Raw genomic sequence first — 21,820 nt, 5'->3', positions numbered from 1 at the left:
ATGACTAACATAAACATTAGTTAAGTTCTTTTTCTGTTTGTTTTACATTTTATTTTATGATTTTTAAATTTACATTCTATTATTGTACACCTTAACAACACGTACTGGTTTTTTCTTTCTCTTTTTCCCCTTGATTCCATTCCCTTTCACACTGTCTCTAATATCCACGTTACTCTCTTTGTTTTTATACCTTCCAATCTTTCAATTTCTGCCACATAGTGCAGATATTTGGTATATATTAAGTGGGGACATACAAAGCCTCTCTTCCATAGTCTGGCTTACCACACTTAGCATTAAATCTCTCATATTCAGCCTTTTCCATTTCCATGGGGATATTTGGTCTTTGTTCTCTCGAAAATTTGGGACTAAAGATAAGGAGCATACAAATTAGCATGAATAGGTAGAAATTTGTTATTCCACCATAAACTGTATGGTCTTCAGAAATAATATACCCATTGAAAGACGTCATTGAGGTCTGAGTGCTAACTGTCATATCCAGTATGAAAAGCACGTGAAAATAAAATGTCTATTTCTATCACACAGGATATGAGAAAGAAAATGACAAAAAAGTTGTCTGCTGATGATAATGTTTATGAAAATGTCTTTGACTTGACTAATATGCACTGTATTTGTGCTAGGGAAAACCATGTTGATTAAATGTAAATTTAAATAAATAAATAAATATAATGACAAGATCCCATTTCAGAATTCTTATCTCTAGGCAAAGCTTGAAACTCAAGACCTTTCTAGTTTCTTTTAAAGAGTTCCAAGGACAGTCAGTAAAAGAAGCAAATATTTCTCCAGAAGGTTGTCAAATTACACAAGGAAATAATTTACCAGCCTCGTTAGAGCTCATACATGAAATTTAGGACTTTTGTGGAGAATAATTTGGTGGCCTGGGAAGAGGGTGTATAGGATATTAAAGAGACTCAGAATATCATTAAATCCCAAATTAGTTGATCTCCCTGGTTTGAAAAATCATTTTGTTGGCTTTACTATTCTGTAAACACCTTAGCAAATGGAGTTCCCCTGAAAAGAGAAGATTCTCATTGTCCATTTTATTTGTCTCTAGCTAGTAACTCCAGATTCCAGCACCATCTGGAATACTGCTCAAAAGGAAAACAAAAAAGAGAGAAAAGAAAAAGAAAAGAGAGAAAGGAGAGAGAGAGAGACAGAATGTACCAATAGACGTCTTGTAACTGAAGTAATTAGAATATTTTGGTACTTGGCAAAATTTTATGCAATGTAATTCAGGATGAAATCTGTGGGTACTGGATCAATGAAAAAGTTTCTAAAAAATATCTAAGCGATAGCCAAATTTATCTAACGTCTTTTTCACTGTAGCTGAAATAGAACTAAATGGCAAGGGGTATGCTAATGAAAGGCCAGAGAGAGCAGGGCCAGCAGCACCAGGGCCAGCAGCACCAAGACCAGCACCAGCAGCACCGCGCACTCCTTCTGTGTGTGGTGCTCCTGCCAGCCTCTCCAGCCTTGGAAAATATCTAAGCGATAGCCAAATTTATCTAACGTCTTTTTCACTGTAGCTGAAATAGAACTAAATGGCAAGGGGTATGCTAATGAAAGGCCAGAGAGAGCAGGGCCAGCAGCACCAGGGCCAGCAGCACCAAGACCAGCACCAGCAGCACCGCGCACTCCTTCTGTGTGTGGTGCTCCTGCCAGCCTCTCCAGCCTTGGCTTTGCCGTTCTGGGTCCATCCTGAACCCAGTTCCATAGTTTTTTCTCTGTGACCTACCTAGTAGACTTTCCATGTTTCTTTTTGGTGTAAATTAATCAGTGTTTATCTCTGGCTAGTAAAATATAGTGAGAATCAGTAATGTTTAGCTCTGTTCCTAATTCTTGAAATACTAAATATGTTCGAGGAATAACAAAATTTTTCATATGAAAATCAAAAGGCATTTAAATTTGCTAGCGTGTCATTAAACTTGAATAAGTAGATAATAGTGCATATCTTACAAAAACGTTTTGTAAATAAAAAATAAATTATCCTATAGTTATATCTCTCATTTCTCTTTTTTAAAAAATAAAAACAATTTATTTGCACAATTACAATTTAATTAATTATCATTATAATAACAGATTAACAGATACATTCCACTCCCATAAAGCATATCAATTAGTAGCCACAGTAAATGCAATGCTCCTGGTCAATGCAATTGTTTATCTTTGTATAGTTCTTTTAAGAATTTTATTTGGCATTCTTTCCAAGAGTCATTAATTTTTATTTCTACTTCTGTTTATAATAATTTTCTTGGTACTAGAATCACTTAAATAAGTTAAATATTAAATAAGCTACTAAAATTAAACCATTGAAATATAACTTAAAAAGATTGCTCTTGTTAAAACTAAATTAACAGCTTTGACAACTTTGATGTTCCGATTTGAAAAAAAAAATTAAAAAGAATGTAAATATAAATTGTTTCTCAAGTGTTTCTAATTTTCTTATTCCGCTTTGAAGAAATACATTTGAAGTTCTGCAAAACGTAATATTATGTATATAATTTATGCAAAAAATATACCATAGAAATTTTATTGACCTGCACTTAGAGAAAAGGCTTTGAACACACAAAAACTAATAGTCATTTACATGTCTTTTATTATAAGTTAAATATATAGGTTATGTATTTACTGTATTTTGTGTTCCCATGTAACAAACTTTCTTAAACAGCTGAGAAATTCCACACTGGATTGTGTCTGATAAGAGGGCTTTAGACTCTCTTCAATGACATCATTGGACAATACATAAGATCTTCCAACCTAAGTTAGAGGATATCTTGGTGCATTTCATTTCTTACATAAGAGTTAGGCCAGTTTTGATAAAATTAGTGGAAAAAAATACATTTTAAACCATATATACCTGATTCTACTATTTCAAGTTTTTTTTTTTTAACAGGTAAGATTTTGAACATCTCTTCAGCTTTATATTTCTTTATATAAGATGTTGATTGTGGACCAGCAGTTGATGCAATGGCTATGTCGCTGGACTCCCATGTAGCCGATTGTGTTTCGAGTCCCGGACCCGGTGGCTTAAACTCACGCTGGGCATGCGTGTATGTGTGCCCAGGACACTGAGAGGAGATTGGAGGAGAAGAGATTGCGTCATGGTCATCCCTCCTGGGGGGGGTGGTTTCTTGATTTCTGTCTCTCTGTCTCTCTCTGTCTTTCTGGAGAGTGCACGCACCCTATAACAAAAAGCTCTCTCAAAAAAAATAAAAAAGATGTTGGTTGCAACTATCTTAAAATGTTGTGAAACATAAAAGAGACAGTTTGTGAGAGGAATTATCAGCCAGATAGCAGATTATGTGGTCCTCAGTCTGAATCCCACATGCAAACAACGATTTGCAGTCATTCACAGACAAAAGTGCCTTTGTGGAAACTCAATATCCAAGTAGGTGGTGAAACTCCAGTATAACCCAAGATAAAGGAGAGGAGAGTCAATTTTGAGAAGGCATTTCATGCCCTGGTGGCAGCTGAATGTAGTCCTGGTAGCAAAGTAAAAGCAGTCTCATCCTCTCATGGCCTCATTGGAAGCCCCACTGTACAAGGGGCTGTGGCCTTAGGCCCACCCCACTCCACCATGGTCCAGCGTCACTGGAGTCAGTTATGTACATTTAAGGACCTGAAAGTTAACAAACTATTCTATGCTCTCAAGTAACAGGCTCACTGAGTTCAACCTGACTGTAATCCCTCACACATCCCTGAGACAAGATTTTAGACCCACTGTAGTGTTGTCTGAAGGAAGTTCTGTCTGTCTAGAGATTTGGTGAAGGCTACAACCATTCACACATTTAGTAACAGGGATGCCAATCTTGAACTCTGTTGAAGACCTTGAAGCAATCCTGTGACCTGACTCTAGTCTCAGTCTACTGAAGTCCCACAGGCAGTCATACCTGACCTTACACTCACTTAGAGACCCAGTGAGAGCCATATGTGTTCCTAGTGATAAGGCTGCTCTCTGAAGACTTGACCTGGACCTGGACACAGCCTCATGATCTAGTTCCAGCCTCACTCCACTGCAGTCCTAGAAACTGGCCAGTCAGTCTGGGAACCCAGCAGGAAAATGTCATGTCTTAGTTAATTATTATGTTATGTACAGAAATATTAGGTTATTGGGAAAGTCATGATGTTATTTTTCTATGCAAAAAATGTATCAAAATTTTCCTGACTACCCAATATCTACTGTTGGGTGAATTAACAGAATAGAGACTTATTTGACTCATGATTCTGACCATATAGAAGCCCCAAAGGCATCACAAAATGGCAAAAGGCAGGATTTTGACCAGAGCAGCTGTCCATACGTTTCTGCCTACCCTAGTCTTCTTTTTCTTATTAATAAACCAGAACTCAATCATAGGTTCCTGCCTTAATGGTCTCATCACATCCAAAGTCCTCATCCTGGGACATCATGAAGGAATTAAGTTTTTAGTTAGCATTTTAGATATAATCAATTTCCAACATATGAATTTAGGAGGGACACACAAACTATAGCAATCTTTATCTGCCAAAACTGTTTAGTAAAAACTGAAAAAATAACTTGCTCTTTCAAATGCACAGACATCAACATAAAGCTATACAGATTATGAAGAACCCTGCAAATATAACACCACCAAAGGAAATAAATAAATCTCCAGTAACTGACCTCAATGCAATGGAAAGCTATCTATTGCCTGGATAATATTTCAAAATAATTGCTGTAAGGAAGATAATTATACTGCAAGAGCACAGACAGGCAACTCAACAAGATCAAGGAAAAGCAAAACAAAACAAAAAACAGGGACCAGGAAGATGGCGAAGGTGGCGCAGTGGTAACAACTGGACTTACATGAAAAGGTTCCAGGCTTGATTCTGGAAGCATCCCTGTACACACTAGATATATGTGCATGTACCAGTGATTTTGATTGGCTGAGGCTGGCAGAGAATCACGACTTGAAGATCCCTTTGGGGTGTCTCTATCTCTCTTTTTCTTTCACTCTCACAAATACACACACATGCTCTAATATGCAAAAAGAAAAAAGAAAGAATCTTGAGAAAGAAATGCTGTACAGGTTCATGAAGCATTAGGATGCCAAACAGGAGCAACTGGAAGAGTTCACTGAGACCTATTATAATTAATATAATTGTTATAATTAAATGATAAAAAGTCAAAGAGAATTTTTAAAGAGGTTTTTGCTATAGGGTGTGTGCGCTCACCAGACAGAGAGAGAGAGACAGAGAGACAGAAAGTGAGAAATCACCCCCCGGGGGGATGGCCACACCGCAATCCCTTCTCCGTTCTCCTCTCGGAATCTTGGGCATGCACACACACACGCCGGCATGAGTTTAAGCCACCGTGTCTGGGACACGAACCACAGTAGACTACATGGGAGTCCAGCAACATAGCCATTACGCTAACTGTTGGTCCCAAAGTCAAAGAGAATTTTGAAAGCAGCAAGAGAAACTTGTTTCATGCAAGAGAACTTGTATAAGGCTATCACTGAATTTCTGAGCAGGAACTTTGCAGTCTAGAAGATAATACAATAATACAGATGCTAAAAGAAAAAGAATAATCCAACCAAGAATATTATATTTGAAAACATTTTCCATCAGAAATTAAACGAACCACATTTTCTCATACAAACTCTTAAGTAAGATCATCCCCAGTAAATCTACCTTACAAGAAATGCTGAAATTCTTCCATTTGATATTAAAGAACCTTAATTTGTAACATGAAAACATACAAAACTATAAAATTCACTGGTAAAGGAAAATATATATCCAAAGTCAGAATAATACTGTATGGTGGTATGGAAATCACTTAACTCTAATATAAAGGTTAAAAAACAAAGGTGTTAAAAATAACTGTAGCTACAATAATTTATTAACAGATGCATATATGGAATGATGGAATTGAGATGTCAATAATAAAATGTTAGAAGAAGGAATAACAGTATAGAGATTTTGTATATGATTGAAGTTAAATTGTTATCAGCTTATAATACACTATTAGACCTAAAAATCTAATAGTAACCACCAAAAAAAAGAAAAGAAAAACCTCAGTATATACACAACAGATAAAGACAAAAAAAATCTAAGCATACTACTTCAAAAAATTTGTCAAATCGCACAAGAAAAACAGAGAGGAAGAAAGGAACAAGAAAAAATAAAGTGGTCAGAAAAGCATTTATAAAGTGGCATGAGTAGGTTTTTGCCTACCAATAGTTATTATGAATGTAAATCAACTAAATTCTCTAATCAAAATATATAAAATGGCTAAATGGATTAAAAAAGAAGATCCAACTATATGCTCCCTGTAAGATAGTCACACTTTTTTTTTGTAAATTTTTTTGAGAGTTTTTTTGCTACAGGGCATGTGCACTCGCCAGAGACAGAAAGTGAGAAATCACCCCCCAGGGGAGATGGTCACCCAGCAATCCCTTCTCCTCCATTCTCCTTTTGGGATCTTAGGCATGTGCACACACACGCCCAGCGTGAGTTTAAGCCATTAAGTTTGGGACTTGAACTGTGGTCTACTACATGGGAGTCCTGCCATACAGCCATTATGACACCTGCTAGTCCCACTTTATTTTTAAGAACATATACAGGAAGAAAGTGAATGAATGGGAACCAGCAGGTGTCACACTGGTTAAGATACTGGACTCCCTACATGTTCAACTGAGTTTGAGTCCTGGACCTAATGACTTGAAAATTATGCAGGGTGCATGTGCATGCACACCCAAAATCCCAGGAGAGAAATGGAGAAGAGATTGCAGCATGGCCAACCCCTCCACCCACCATGTTTCTCACTTTCCTTCTCATTGTCTGTCTTTCTCTCTCTGGTGAGCACACACACCTTATGGCAAAAAAAAAAAAAAAAAAAAAATCTTCTGAAGGAATGTAACTCTGCCAATACCAATACCTTCTTTGTAGTGCTTTGAGACCATCTAAGAATCTGTCTTCCAGATCTACAGGATAATAAATTTGCCTTGTTTTAAACCAAAGAAAGAGGGACCAGCAGTTAGCATAATGGCTATGTCGCTGGACTCCCAGGTAGCAGACTGCAGTTCGAGTCCTGGATTTGGTGACTTAAACTCATGCTGGGCACGTGTGCGTGCGTGCCTAAGATCCGGAGAGGAGAATGGAGGAGAAGGGATTGCAGCGTGGACATCCCCCTGGGGAGTGATTTCTCGCTTTCTGTCTCTCTGTCTCGCTCTGTCTTTCAGGCGAGCACACGTGCCCTTATAGAAAAAAACTCTTAAAAAAAAAAAAAAAGAGGAAGAAAGAAAATGAATGAAAATAAGATATTCCATAATACAAGTGGTAATCAATATAAAGCAGAAAATACAGCATTTCAGTCAAAAATTCTCATGGTACTATTCAATGATAAAAAAAGCAGGTTTACAAGAAATCTGTAACAGTTACAAACATATAGGCATTTCACACCAAGGCACCTAAATACAGAAAGCAGTAATACGAGATCTGAAGGGAAAAACAGATGACAATATAGTAATAATAGGAAAATTCAAAATCCCATTCTCTGCAATCAACGTATCAGACTAAAGTCAATAAGGAAATAGCCAAAATGTAGATCGACTGGACCTAACAGAGGTATATAGAACTTTCTACCAAATAGTAGAAGAATACATATTGTTCTTAAGCACATATGTAAAATTATTCAGGATAGATCACATACCAAATCCAAAATAAGTCTTTTAAAATTTGAGACTGAAATAATTCCTTTAACCCTTGTGGCATAAAATGAGAAATCAATGGTAGTAAGCAAACAGGGGAATTCACAAGTGCATGAAAATTATTCTAGACATTAATGAACAACTACCAGTAAAGGAGAAAATCAAAAGAAAATTTTAAAAATTTCAAGATAAATGGAAACAAAAATCGTACGTACCAAAACGTATGGGATTTAACTATAACAGCATTAAGGGAGAAACTTAAAGCAATAAATGCTAATATTAAAAGAGAAAAAAAGACTTCAAATTGTAGATACCAGAGACGGCATTTGGGGATCCAAAGGCATAGTTTAGGAGGAAAGGCATTTGGGCAAAAATAATCAACAGAGTCAAGATCATATGCCAGCATACATTCAAATAGGTTATGGAGTGGCAAATCAGTTACAATGTTGTACCAAACAGAGTAAAAGTGGGCATTGCCAATCTAATATATACCTCCCAAAATAATAAAACAAGTAGAATGAAAAACAAAAGTGCACATCATATAATGTAATGTTCCTTTTAAAGATGACACATATGTTAATATCCTCAATTTGATTACCACAGGTTGATCCCATACTTGGAAAACCATGTTCAGGTCAAACCAGGACCCAAACCTGGGCTCCGATGTTATTTCAGTATCATGCAGCAGCACCCAACTGCCTGTACCATGTTGGCTGGTGGCTGGGCCAAACCTTTCTACTGTATTCCACAAAGATGGACGATTATATGTAAATCAGATATGATAATTTTAAAAGGAAAAGAAAAATCTCAAGAAACTTTTTACCTCAAGGAACTGAAAAAAGACCAAACTAGGCCAGCCAGGTGACATGGTGGTTAAAGCAGCTGGGTCCCACATGACAGAGTGCATGTTCAAGTCCTAGACCTGGTAGCTTGTAAAATACACTGAGTGTGAGGGACCAGCAGGTGGCATGGTGGTTAAGGTGCTGGACACTCCCACATGGCCGACCACGGTTCAAGTCCTGGACCTGGTGACTTGCTTTCCCACTTTCCTCTCTCTCTCTTTCTCTGTCTCACTCTGGTCAAATTAAAATAAATGAATGAATACATTAAAAAAAAATACACTGTGTATGTGTGTGCCCAAAATCTGGAGAAGAAAATAGAGAAGGAAATATAGTGTACCATCCTTCCATGGGGCATCATTCCTCACTTTCCTTTCCTCTCTTTCTCTTTTGTCTCTCCCCAGTGAGTACACACATCCTACAGGAAAAACTGAAGGGAAAACAAATGTAAAAAGAAGAACAAATTATGTCCAAGGTTAGCAGAAGAAAGGAAATGTTAGCAGAAGAAAGGAAATAAGGATTAGAGCAGATTCTTTGGAGGTATATATTAGATAGGCAATGCCCACTTTTTCTCTGTTTGGTACAACACTGTAACCAATTTGCCACACCATAGCCTATTTGAATGCATGCTGGCATGTGATCTTGAGTCTGTTGATCAAAGGCTCAGTGATAATGCATTTTTACAGTGCTGGCCCAGAAGGTCTGTTCATTTTCCAGGGTCTTTCTGTGAGTCAACACCAGCTATGTGTGGATCACCATGATCCAGACTGGTGGGGTCTGGGAGTGGTTCACGGTATAAAGAACTTGTTGGGAATATCGCTCTCTGTCTCTTTCTCTTTCTCTCTCTCTCTCATGGAAAAAAAATAACCTAAAAATAAAAAGGACTACAGGAGAAATAAGTCATATAGAGATTAGAAAAACAATAAAATAAAAAAGTTAAGTTTAAATAAAGTCAACTAACTTTTGACTAGACAAAGGAGAGAAAAGTTTAATAAATAAAATAAAAAATGAAAAAAGGACATTGTAATGGATACTGTAATATAGAAAGAATGATAAGAAACTATTATGAATAATTAATGACAACAAATTACATCAACTGGAAAATATGAATAAATTACTAGAAACCCATAACCTACCAAAACTCCATGAAAAAGTAACATTCCCATCCCAACCAGCCTGGATCATGGTCATGTGCACACAGGTGGTGTCGACTTGCTGGAACAGAACACCTTCGCGCGTGGGTCCAGGATTGCATAGCATTGCATTATCACTGAGCTATTGCCTGGCACCCTCTGCTATAATCTTTATTACTTCCTTTCTTATGCTAATTATGGGCTTAGTTTGTTCCTCTTTTTTTAGTTTCTTGTGGGAAGAAGTTAGTTTTTTGTGATTTGTTCTCTTTGTTAATGATCAGTTCTGACCTACATATGATCATATATCTTTGTGGGATACAGTAGAATGACTAGACCCAGCCATGGTCATACACATTTGAGTGCTGCTGCGTGATATTAAAGCCACATGGAAGCCCCAAGTTTGAAGCCTGGTTTGACCTGAACATGATGGAGTGGTCACATCCATACCTATAATTCTGGACAATGTGGAAGCTGAAGGAAAAATAATGACATGGCAAGATCATGTCAAGAATATCTCTTTCTCACACACAAGAAAGAAAGAAACTTAAAGAACAGAAGTAGAGGGACCAGCAGTTAGAGTAATGGCTATGTCGCTGGACTCCCATGTAGTCGACCGCGGTTGCGTCCTGGTCCCGAGAGGAGAACGAAGGAGAAGGGATTGTGGCGTGGCCATCCTCCCTGGGGGGTGATTTCTCGCTTTCTGTCTCTCTGTCTGTCTGGCAAGCGCATGTGCCCTATAGTAAAAACCTCTCAAAAAAAAAAAAAAAAAAAAAAACCAGAAGTAGAAAGGCTAAACAAAATACTAACAAATAAGGATATTGAATCAGTAACCAAAAGTCTCCCAACAAAGAAAGGCTCAGGAGCAGATGGCTTCATGAATGAGTTCTAGCACTCAAGAAGAATTAATACTGATCTTTCTTAAACTTTTCCAAAATACAGAACAAGAGGAAACAGTTTCAAACTCATTTTGTGAGGCAACCTTCACACTTACATTAAAGTCAAATAATGATGCCACAGGTAAAGAAAACAGCAGGTCCATATTTGTGATGAACATGTAAGGTTTCTCAATAAATACTAGAATAAAATACAAAAGTATGTTGAAAGGATTATATACAACATGACTAAGTAGTATCTATCCCTGGAAAACAAGGGTTATTCAAAATACACAAATCAATCTATGAGATATACCACATTAACCAAAACACAGGATTGATTAATAGATAGAGAAAAAAAGATTTGCATTCATGATTGAAATTGTCCATCAAATCAGTGCAAAAAAAACTTGCTGCAACATAATAAAAGTCATACTATAAATGAAAAGCTCCCAACTAGCATCATGATAAATGGGAAAAACACTGAAATACTGATAGTTTTTCACTGAAGGTCGAGTATAAGATGTGGATGTACTCTCTTACCTTTTTGTTCAACATAGTACTGGAAATCCTACCCAAATGACTTACTTACTTGGATATATCCAGATTCATCCATGTTGTAACAAATGGCAGATTTCCTTCTCCTCCATTGTTCCTTCCTTTTGTGATTTTGAATACACACACAGACACACACAGAGTGACAGAGATAAAGACAGAGACAGAAGGCAGAACCAGCATGGTCTTCAAGCCACTGGGGCCTGATTTTGAAGAGCAGTTGGCTATGTGGGGCCAGCACAAGTTTGTTAGTGCTAACTGATCTTTTGTTGAATATTTAAGGTTTTTTTCTATGTCTTTAATAATTTCTTCTGCAAACAGATAATTTAACACCTTCCTTCTTATGTGTATGCTTATTATTTTTTAGTTAACTATTTTTTTTGGAGAGGTTTTTTGCTATAGGGTGCGTGCTCTTGCCGGAAAGACAGAGAGACAGAAAGTGAGAAATCCCCCATCCCCCGCCCCCGGCTTGGATGGCCACACCACAATCCCTTCTCTTCCATTCTCCTCTCAGGATCTTGGGAACGCACGCATACGCTCCCAGCATGGGTTTAAGCCACCAGGCCCAGAACTTGACCCCCTGTCGACTACATGGGATTCCAGCAACATAGCCATTGCACCAACTGCTGGATCAGACTGCAGCCCTGATGGCCAGGAGTCATGCGTATTTATTATGGAAGGAGTTTTACAGCAGTGGGATGGGTGAGGGGAAGTAAGTGAAACATTTTGCTCTAAAAGGTAAGGCATTCAAAAGTATAGTAACAATAATCATAAAACATGACGTCTGTTTTGTTTAGGTATAAACAGTCATAATTTTTAGAACGAGGAAGTCCATTTTTTGGGTGCATTTTCTTCTTTGATCTTGATTACCAGGGAGGGTCTTTGGATGAGAGGGCTCCCAGGAATCTTGATCACTTTAGTCCCAGATTGTCTTGAGAATTAGTCTCAGGTCAGCTTTTGAGAACTTTAGCTTCAGGCTAGGGTGGCAGTAATTACAAGAGCCTAGAAATAAATCCTGTCTGGTTCAGTAAAGACAAGGTTAGTATATACTAAAGTGGAATACCTATGTTATCTCTGGGGTAGTCTACAGCTAAGAGGGTGAGTCTACATAGGAAAGGAATGTGGTCTTGTGAGTAGCTAAAGGTTACTGTGTACTTGGGACCCTCTACATGCTGCTCTATACAATGACTGTGGCTTGGGGAATGGCAATCTTTCCTTGTCCTGAGAGTAAGGGTGGCTTATGGTCTTTGGGGTAACAGCATCTCGTGGATGAGTCCCTGAGCCCCTCCTGGCTACTGAGATCCTTCGCTCATTAGTAATCCCCAGTAGAAGTGAATTTGGCATTTTTTATTGACATTTTCCAGGAGGGTGGGATGAGTCTAATGGGAGTAACTCTTGTTCGCAGCCGCCGCCCCACGCAGCTGCCGCCTTAGTGGATCTGCATTCTTTTAGGATTATTGTAAAAGTTATAGTAAGGCTGGGGGTGCCTTTATGAGGTACCAGGTTATGGCAATAAGGCCCATGGCAGAGAAACTGAGTGCAGGCCAGTACAGTAACACAATAGAGGTGAGGTCCAGAACTTGTAAAACTGTTGACCTTGCAAACAGTTCTCCTCAGCCGAGTCCTTGCTCTAGGCACGAGGGGCCGTTCTTTCATACTCAGCTTGTGTTAACTGCATGGTCCCAGCAATTGTGAACATTTCATTATATATATATGTGTGTGAGTGTGTGTGTGTATGTGTGTGTTCATCAGAGTGCATAACTTAATAAAGATAGGAAAAAAAGAGATTGTAAAATTGATTGACAGTGGTGATCATATACTGGACCTTTAATTTTATGTTTATTGAGAATATTTTTATAAACTATATCTCAGATAGGGGACTGATAACTAGAATATACAGGGAACTCAAGTGGGTTACCTGAAAAAAAAAAAAAAAAAAAAGATCAACCCAATCAAAAGATGGGGAAATGAGCTAAACAAATAACTCTCTAAGAAAGACATATGAACAGCCAAAAAGCATATGAAAAATGCTTAATATCCCAAATCATAAGAGAGATGCGAATCAAAACCACAATGAGATACTACCTAACCCCAGTCAGAATGGTGAACATTAAAAAACAAAACATGATAAATCCTGGTCAGGCTGTGGTGAAAGGGGAACTCTCCTATGCCTTCAGTGAGAATGCAAGTTGGTCCAGCCACTATGGAAAACAGTACAGAGGTTCCTCAAAGATCTACAAATAAAACTACCATATGATCCAGAAATTCCATTCCTGAGTTCTACCTAAAGGATAGGAGAATGCTCAGACAGAAAAGTGCCTATACATCTATGTTTATTGTGGCATTATTTATAATTGCTATGACATGGATGCAACCCAAATGTTCATGAGCAGATGAATGGATTGAAAAAGCGCGATACATGTGCTCTCTGGAATACTACTCAGCCACAAAACAAACCCTGGCATTTGATAGAAAGTGAACGAATATGGAAGATTTACTGTTGAGTGAAGCAAGCCAGTCTATGAAAGAGAGAAATAGTATGTCTCCATTTAATATATATTGCACTCTATGGCAGAAGCTGAAAGATTAGAGAATATAGAAGTATGGAAAATGGTTGGACATTGGAGACAGTGTGGGGAAAGGGTGGTAGAACAAGAGGAAAGGAATCAAGTAGAAAATAAGCGAGATGTTTATGGGACACTGAAACAAATGATTATGTGTTGAAGAGAATGTGGATAGCATTTTCAACTGGACTGGAAAGAAATGTATTCATATCAGGTAAATTCACTTTATAAATTGTAGTGATGTAGAGAGATTGAATGTATAAAATATAAAAATTAAAAAAATTAAATTTACATTTCATCACTATACATCGGTACAATGTAAAGGATGTTTTCTCCCAGAAGAAATCTAATACATAGCAATCAATTCAAATACATCACTATATAAATTTTTAAAAATTGACCTGTGTATTTAATTTAAGCAGTTATTTAATTAAATATAAGTTTTATAGTTTTCTCTACTGCAGTATTTTTAAGTAATAAAAAGCAACTTAGTGTTTTTTAACATAAAATGTAACGTTTTAGCCCCAATAGGATACTATAAATGATTCCCAAATTTGTTTTTCTATCATCTCTTTTAGTGACTATATTTACTTACATATGTGCTATTGAATATCAAATGACTATGTTCCATATTTGTTTATAAGAAATATTTTAAAATTATTACTCTGAATATAAACCTCACAAAAAGTGCTGAAATATTTTGAATTTAAGTAGAAACTTACTTTCATTTTATTTATGGCATCTTGACAATTCGTTAGTTCCAAATTCCAGCAAACATATTTTTGCCTAAGACTGAGGCGTTTTGTTAGCAACACTACATTTTATTGGTAATTATAAGCAGGAGGTAGTCAGGGCTTACCTACTTCTTGTAGACCTGGTTTGGGGAAGAGGTTTAATTGAAGACAAAAACTAAGCTATTTCTATGGAGTAAGAAGATGCTACCTCGTATAAATCTAAACATTTTTTCAATTAAACTATGAAATTAGGTTTTGGAATATGTCCATTAAACTTCCACTAAATAATCTAAATTGTGAAACTCAATGACACTTTCAGAAAGGTGTGTAAAATGTATAAATAGAAATAAAACAGAATAGAAGATGTCCAATAAACGTATCTATGATAAATGTGCTCCAGAATTGAAGACAGAAAAATATGCCTTCCAAATTTCTCACAGCAAAATACCTCCTAGTGAACTTTAGATGAAATTATACCTATGAAAGCAATAAAGTTAAATAATGATATGCTTTTTCTCTCTTTTTTTTTTCTTTTTTTTTTCCTTTTTGCCATAGGACACATGCAGCTGCCAGAGAGAGACAACAAAAGAAAGTGAGAATCATGCCCCAGGGAAGATGGCTACACAGTACAATCCCTTCTCCTCCATTATTTTCCCAGAATTTAGGGCACTTGCACATATGACCCTGGTGTGATTTTCAAGGTGCTGGAACCAGGCCTCAAACCAGTCAGCCATGTGGGAGTCTAGCACCTTAACCACCACACTAAATGCTGGCCCTATAATATTTTCTTAGCTTAACTATGCATCCCTAAGATTGAATAGTCTTTACCCACTATGATAGCATTATATGATAGAATGTAAGTTCTCTTAAATTACTACTTTTGGAATAGTATTTTTGCAATAACAAAAAGAAATCAATCTTTTATTTTTCTTTGTAGTATATTAGGTAACAAGAAAACATGGGAAAAGTTGTAATGAGAAATGGTATGTCTTACATGGGTTCCAGAAAAATGTCTTTTCTTTCTTCTTTCTATTTTGAGAGGTTTTTGCTATAGGGAGCATGTACTCATCAGAAAGACAGAGAGAGACAGAGAGACAGAAAGCAAGAAATCACCCCCCAGGGGGGATGGTCACCTACAAACCTTCTCCTCCATTCTCTTCTCGGGATCTTGGGCACGCACGCACACACGCCCAGTCACGGGGTCCAGGACTCAAGCCACAGTTGACTTCATGGGAGTTCACAACATACCACAACATAGCCATTATACTGACTGCTGATCCCTAAACTTTTCTTTTCTTTTCTTTTTTCTTTTCTTTTCTTTTCTTTTCTTTTCTTTTCTTTTCTTTTCTTTTCTTTCTTTTTTTTCTTTTCTTTTCTCTTTTATTCTTTTTACATTTTTTTTAGAGAGATTTTTGCTGTAGGGTGTGTGTACTCATTGAAGAGACAGAAAGTGATAAATCGCCTCCAGGGGAATGGACTCGCCCCAGTACCTTCTCCATTCTCCTTTTGGTATTTTGGGCATGCAAGTACAGACACCCAACATGAGTTCTAGGGGGCGCACAACAGTGGCCTTGCCAACGTGTTAATCCAACCGGAAGCAGAGCTTAAAGGTCGGGGGACTCAGACAAATCTTGGGGCCTCGCCGGGTCAGACTCCTCCACCTCTTGGTGTGGGACTTGAAATGCAGTCAACTTCGTGAGAGCCCAGTGACGTAGCCATTACACACCATCTGTGGTCCTCAAAACTTCGACTTTCTAGATCCTCCTATTTAACTCTCATTACATATCTAAGAAGTAAAATAGATAACATCTCTTGGATTTAAGCAATGACAAATAAAATACGAGCTTTTTTTAAAAAAAAAATTCTACTTTTAAACTCAATTCATTACCAGAGTTGTCTCACTCTATGCTTATTCTTGTGTTTTTAGCTGTGCTTTTCTGTATTGTCTCACGTTTACTTTTTTCTCTTTTTTTAAGAGATTATAATAGACTCAAAATATTGTGTATATATTTAATCAACCTCCCTGTTCCAAATATTTAGTATTGTTCAGTTCTATACTATCAAGAGAATCCGCATTGGTGATGAAGAAAGCTGACAAAATAAAACCATATTTATTGTCACAGCCCACTGGTCTCTGTCATGCTGGAATATGAGTGCCACCTGTGCATGGAAGAGGACATATGAGACCATTAAAATAATCACTCCTAATCAAGAAAGATCGTTCTTCAAATATCCTATGCTTATAGACAACGTACCATTAAGAATTATAGACATTCTGTAGATATTCCCAACCCTACCACAGGCACATAATAGTTCCAAAAAAATACCCTATTATTTTCCCTTGTATTTCTCAGAAGTGGGAAAGTAGTACTCGAGCCAACAATGCATGGAATGCCGGTGTGAAGTGGCACCTGGCACTCAACACATTTTTAGCAGAGAAATGATGATTGAGCAGAATCGGCATAATATATATCATTTGTAGTGCCGATGAACATGCTTTTACACTTCGAAGTGCCAAAACCAAGAAAAAGTCAGATAAAATGAAAGGGAAAAACAAGTATGAAAGCATTAGTGTATCTATTGTAAATATTATTTAGCAGAATGTTTTATTTTTCTTGATAAAAAAGAGAATGAAGACCTGCCACAAAACTCAAAAACAAAGATGAGTTTTCTTTCTTTGGGGCAAGCAGGTGGCATGGTGGTTAAGGTGCTGGATTCTAACATGGTAGAGCATGGTTCAAGTCCAGACCTGGTGTCTTGCTTTCTCAAGTTTACTCTCTCTCTTTCTGTCTCTCTCTAGTGAGCTCATGTGCCCTACAGAAAACTTCAAAAATAATAATAGTAAATAATATAAGATAATATAAAAAATTATAAAATCCTCTCTTCCAGATATCTTGAAATATATATAAAGTCCTAGGCCACCCCCATAGCATAGCGGTTAAGCACTGTGCAGAGGGAGCCAGATCCTACCTGGTCATACGCAATTCAAATCTTGGCCCCCAAAAGTTTGAAAAACTGTATGGTAGAGTGCAAATGCTCATAAAATTATGCCGTTGTCTTTTGCAATTTTTTTTTCATAATTACAAAATAAAAATGATCATTTTATATGTGCCTGGCAAGGTATATGCACATGCTGAGGTTTCTGACAGGATGGAAAATTGGTGGTATAAACAGGTCCCATAGATGGGTGATCCCTCTCTTATCTCTCTCTCTTACTCTCTGTCTCTCTCTCTTTCTCCCTCTCTCTCCTCTCTCTCTGTCTCTCCCTTTGTGTCTCTCAGCCTGTGCACAGACCCTCTGGCAAAAAAGAAAAAGTATTGTCAACCATGGTCATCCTAGTATGCTATAAAACAATGTAACTTGTTCTACTTCTCTGACTGTAACATTTTATCTGTTAATCAACATCTCCATCTTCCCTTCCTCCTAGCCTTCCAGTCTCTAACAACCACTATTCTACTGTCTTCTCCTAGGAAGTTATAACTTCATACGAGTTGGAGTTAAAATTTTAACTTCCACATGAGTGAGAAACTGTAGTATTTCTCTTTCTATGCCTAGCTAATTTCACTGACATAATGCTCTCTAGACTCATCCATGTTTCCTTGGATGACAGGATTTAATTATTTTTAATGGCTGAATAGTATTCCATTGTGCATGTATCTCATATTTTCTTTATCTATACATCTGTTAGTGGATACCTAGGTTGATGGCACTTCGTGGCTATTGTGAACAACTCCATCTAATCTTTCTATCTGACCATTTGGAGACAGTTTAAGAGATGATGAAACTTTTCTCTAGTGAACTCTTTCGATTGGACACACTCTGTCCCGAAGTAGCCTAGTGTTCACTGAGTCATCATGGAAGCCAGAGTCGTCGGTCTCTGAATAGCCACTGACTTGTCATTACAGAGAACCAAGCTATTATCATTAAGAAGCAGGGTATCTCCTCCCACCACAAAACTATAAATCTCTGACCTCTGTTGCAAAGTCTGGAGGCTAAGAAGTTAAAGGGCAAGATCCGTGTTAGTATCGTGAGCTACATCCATCAGTATGACAGTTCTCCTTCAGAACCAACCCTTTTGTTTAGAAAGAAGGGACTGGCAGTTGGAGAGATGCATACTTAACAGACTAATTTGTTCTGATATTGTCAGCATTGTTTTTTCTCCTACAAAGAACATGCCATTTGGACTCAAACTATGTTTGCATATTTGCTATAGGACTCCCTACTTGTGTAACCTTGAGATCACAATAGTAGGTACTGCTTCGAAGTGAGAAAGTTGGTTTAGTAACATCTAACTAAAGCTCTAGATTCTTGATGAGAACTGACAATGAGATTGAAGGTCAGAGGAATATAGGAAAAGACACTTTGGTGATAGCCTCATTTTATCTCAGGGCTGTTTTTTGTTGTTCTTTGTTTTGTTTTGTTTTCAAACTTCTAACAATAAGGTTGGTAGAAAGGGTGTGGTTTAGTGTGTCCCTAAAGTATTGTTGCCGCTATTATACATGTGTCTTAACATTTTTCTAAGTAAATCTTAGGACAATGTACTTGTTATGGGAAACGTCAACAGTCTGAAGAAGCTGAGCTGTGTGTGCGTAAGCCAGCAAGAACTAGAGAAGAAGAGCTGGCTATAAACTCATTTCCACAGAGCCCTCTAATATTGCCCTCATGTTCTTTCAGACAACCCTCCACTCCAGTTCATTGATTTCAAAGGAGCTTAGATCTGATACAGTGAAATAAATTTCCAAATGGGTTTTTAAAGTTTTGTCTGAACACAACGTAGAGGAAAGCAGAAGATATTGAATAGTCATGTTAACAGGAAAAGTTCAGGTACATGTGAAAAGAAGACAAAATGACACCAGAGGTCAATTAGGCCCTTTGTCTAGAGCCTCCAGGGTCATAGTGGAAGCAAGGAGTTCCTGAGGTGTCCTAATGTTGATTTTGAATCTGAAAGCTTCTAGAGGGCTTGTGATCCTTGGTCACTTCCTACCTCCTCTGGCCAGGGCTCCTGTGTATTCATTTCTCTTCAGAGAAACCTAAGACATGACTGAGAGCACAGACTCTTAGAGACAAGCTTGAGTTAGAGGCTCACAGGGCAGAGGTGGTAGACGAGACACAGCCAGGGGTACCTTCATCGCCCCCATCTTCAGTCCAGCCTGTCCTTTTCTGGCTTTACCCCAGCCAGTAGGTTTACTGTCCAGGGAGCCTGGTACCCAACGTGGGACATTAAACAAAATAACTTTATTGAGGCATATTTTGCATACAATAAAACCCACCTGTTCCAAGTATATAATTCAATGTATTTTTAGTACAGTTATCATGATAAATTGCAAATTAAATTACCATGCATCCCTTTTAGGACAGTTTCATCTCTCATGCACATTTACTGTTAATATTCATCCTTTCTTCCCTACAGGCAACCACTGACTTTCCTTGACTGTGTCTGTATTATAGAGGCTAGATTTTAAACAACCTTTGATACCTTGCTTAAATGTTTTAAACATCAAATTGTCGTTAAACAGCATAAAGCATTGAGAATCACGTATTCAGATGTTTGCTTTAGAATATTCCCTATGGCATGCGGATCAGAGATTAGCAGTGAAAGTCAGGGTGTCAGGGGACTGGTTGTGAGAGAGTTGCAGTAATTGGGCTGCAGGTGATGAAGTGAACGTTTGTCTCAGAGCTGGTTAGATCTTGCAAGGGTAGAACTAGCATTTTTCTCTGACTTCTCAGGAACAGCCTGAACAAGAGGATACATTCCAAGAGAAGAAAAATAAAAACCAACTTTTGAAGGAAGTTTGTTCCTTGTGGTTGGTGCTGCAGAGAACAGGTAGTAGGTGGGAAGAAAAGATGTTTGTTTGTGTATGCTTCCTAGAAACACCATGAATAAAAGCCAAAGGAGTGAGAGAGTGGTTACTCAATCACCATTTATAAGTGACTGCATGGAACAGTAAGAGTCTAGCATTGGTAGAACAGTCATTGAAATATGGGACAACTTAAAGAAGGGAAGAGTTCAGATCCAGATAAAGTCTCCAACCCTGAATATTTCAAGGCAAAACAAGTATGAATTTTATTGAGTCACATGAGTTGAAGGCTAACAAAATTATCCTCACTCACAATTATTCCTGTCATGGACTTGTCTGTATTAAAACCTACTTTCTCGAATACTGAGTTGTTGGGAAAACCATGATGCACAGAAAAACAGAAAAATATGTCATGATTTTTCTGATTACCCACTCTCTCTGTTCAAGTGTTAGTACACTATTTGGATAAATCTGGGATTAATTCATTCATAATTAATTCAATGTTACCATGAAAAGAAGAAAATTGGAAATAGAAAAAGTAGTTGCCATGAAGCAATCGTGACAAACAAAACTACCTAGAAAACTGAATTGAATCCAGCTGGTACTGCTTACAAAGAGACCTTTCTCAGTCACAGCATGTATAAGCATGCTAGGTATCTGGCATTCCTACTGTGTGTGTTACTTCTTCTAAAGAAAGCATATGCTTCCATGTATTACTCTAACGAACTCTGAAAGTAAACTTGGTGATGCCTTGCTGTTCTTCCTCAATTTTCCTTTCCAAATTAGTCAATTGATCTAGATAAGTATTCAACTTTCTTGTGTGGAAATGCCCTATGAAGAACACAGGGAAGTGTTAAATAATGAAGCCCATGGGTCAGCAGGTGGTGTAGTGGTTGAGGCATTGGACTCCCACATGGCCAACTGCTGTTCAAGTCCAGGAACTGGTGGTTTGACAATCACACTGGGCTGTGTGTGTGCATGAGCACCCAGAGTCCCAGGAAGAGAATGGAGAAGGGATTGCCACATGGCCATCCCCCCAGAGGTGGTTTCTCACTTTCAGTGTCTGTCTCCAGTGAATACACTGCCCTGTGGCAAAAACCTTAAAAACAAATAAATAATGAGGACCACGGGATCTATGAGTAAATCAATAGTCATTCTTTCCTTCCTTACTAACAAAGCTCAGGTGTGTTCAGAATGTGAACGGATCCACTAATGTTTGTTGTTGTTGTTTTAATTTTCTAGCTCTCCTTGAAAGTTAGAAGTATTATAAAACCTAATTCTATCCTATTATTACAACTAGAGGTAACTGATTGGATCTTTAAGAAAAGAAAAAGAAAACTCCCTAAAGAGAAGTAACCCAGCAAATACATCTCCTTGTATTCCTTTTATTTCTTCTAATTCTTCTTGCCCAGAAAATGACTGTGCTGCTGGAAATGGAGTGCCCATTTTGAAACTTCGAGGTGATATGTATTCACTAATAAGGCCTAACTGAAAAGATCAGAATCAGTGTCTTTGATGGAATTGTAGATTATGTTTCTAGCATCATTATGTGAGAAAAACAAAATCCCATAACAGGAAGCAATTACAGGCTGAACATTCCAAATTTGAAAATATAAAATACTAAATGCTCTAAAATGCAA

This window comes from Tupaia chinensis, unplaced genomic scaffold (genome assembly GCF_000334495.1).
Source record: "Tupaia chinensis unplaced genomic scaffold, TupChi_1.0 Scaffold149807_1, whole genome shotgun sequence".
Lineage (NCBI taxonomy): Eukaryota > Metazoa > Chordata > Mammalia > Scandentia > Tupaiidae > Tupaia > Tupaia belangeri.
Note: the sequence above shows the minus strand (reverse complement) of the source record.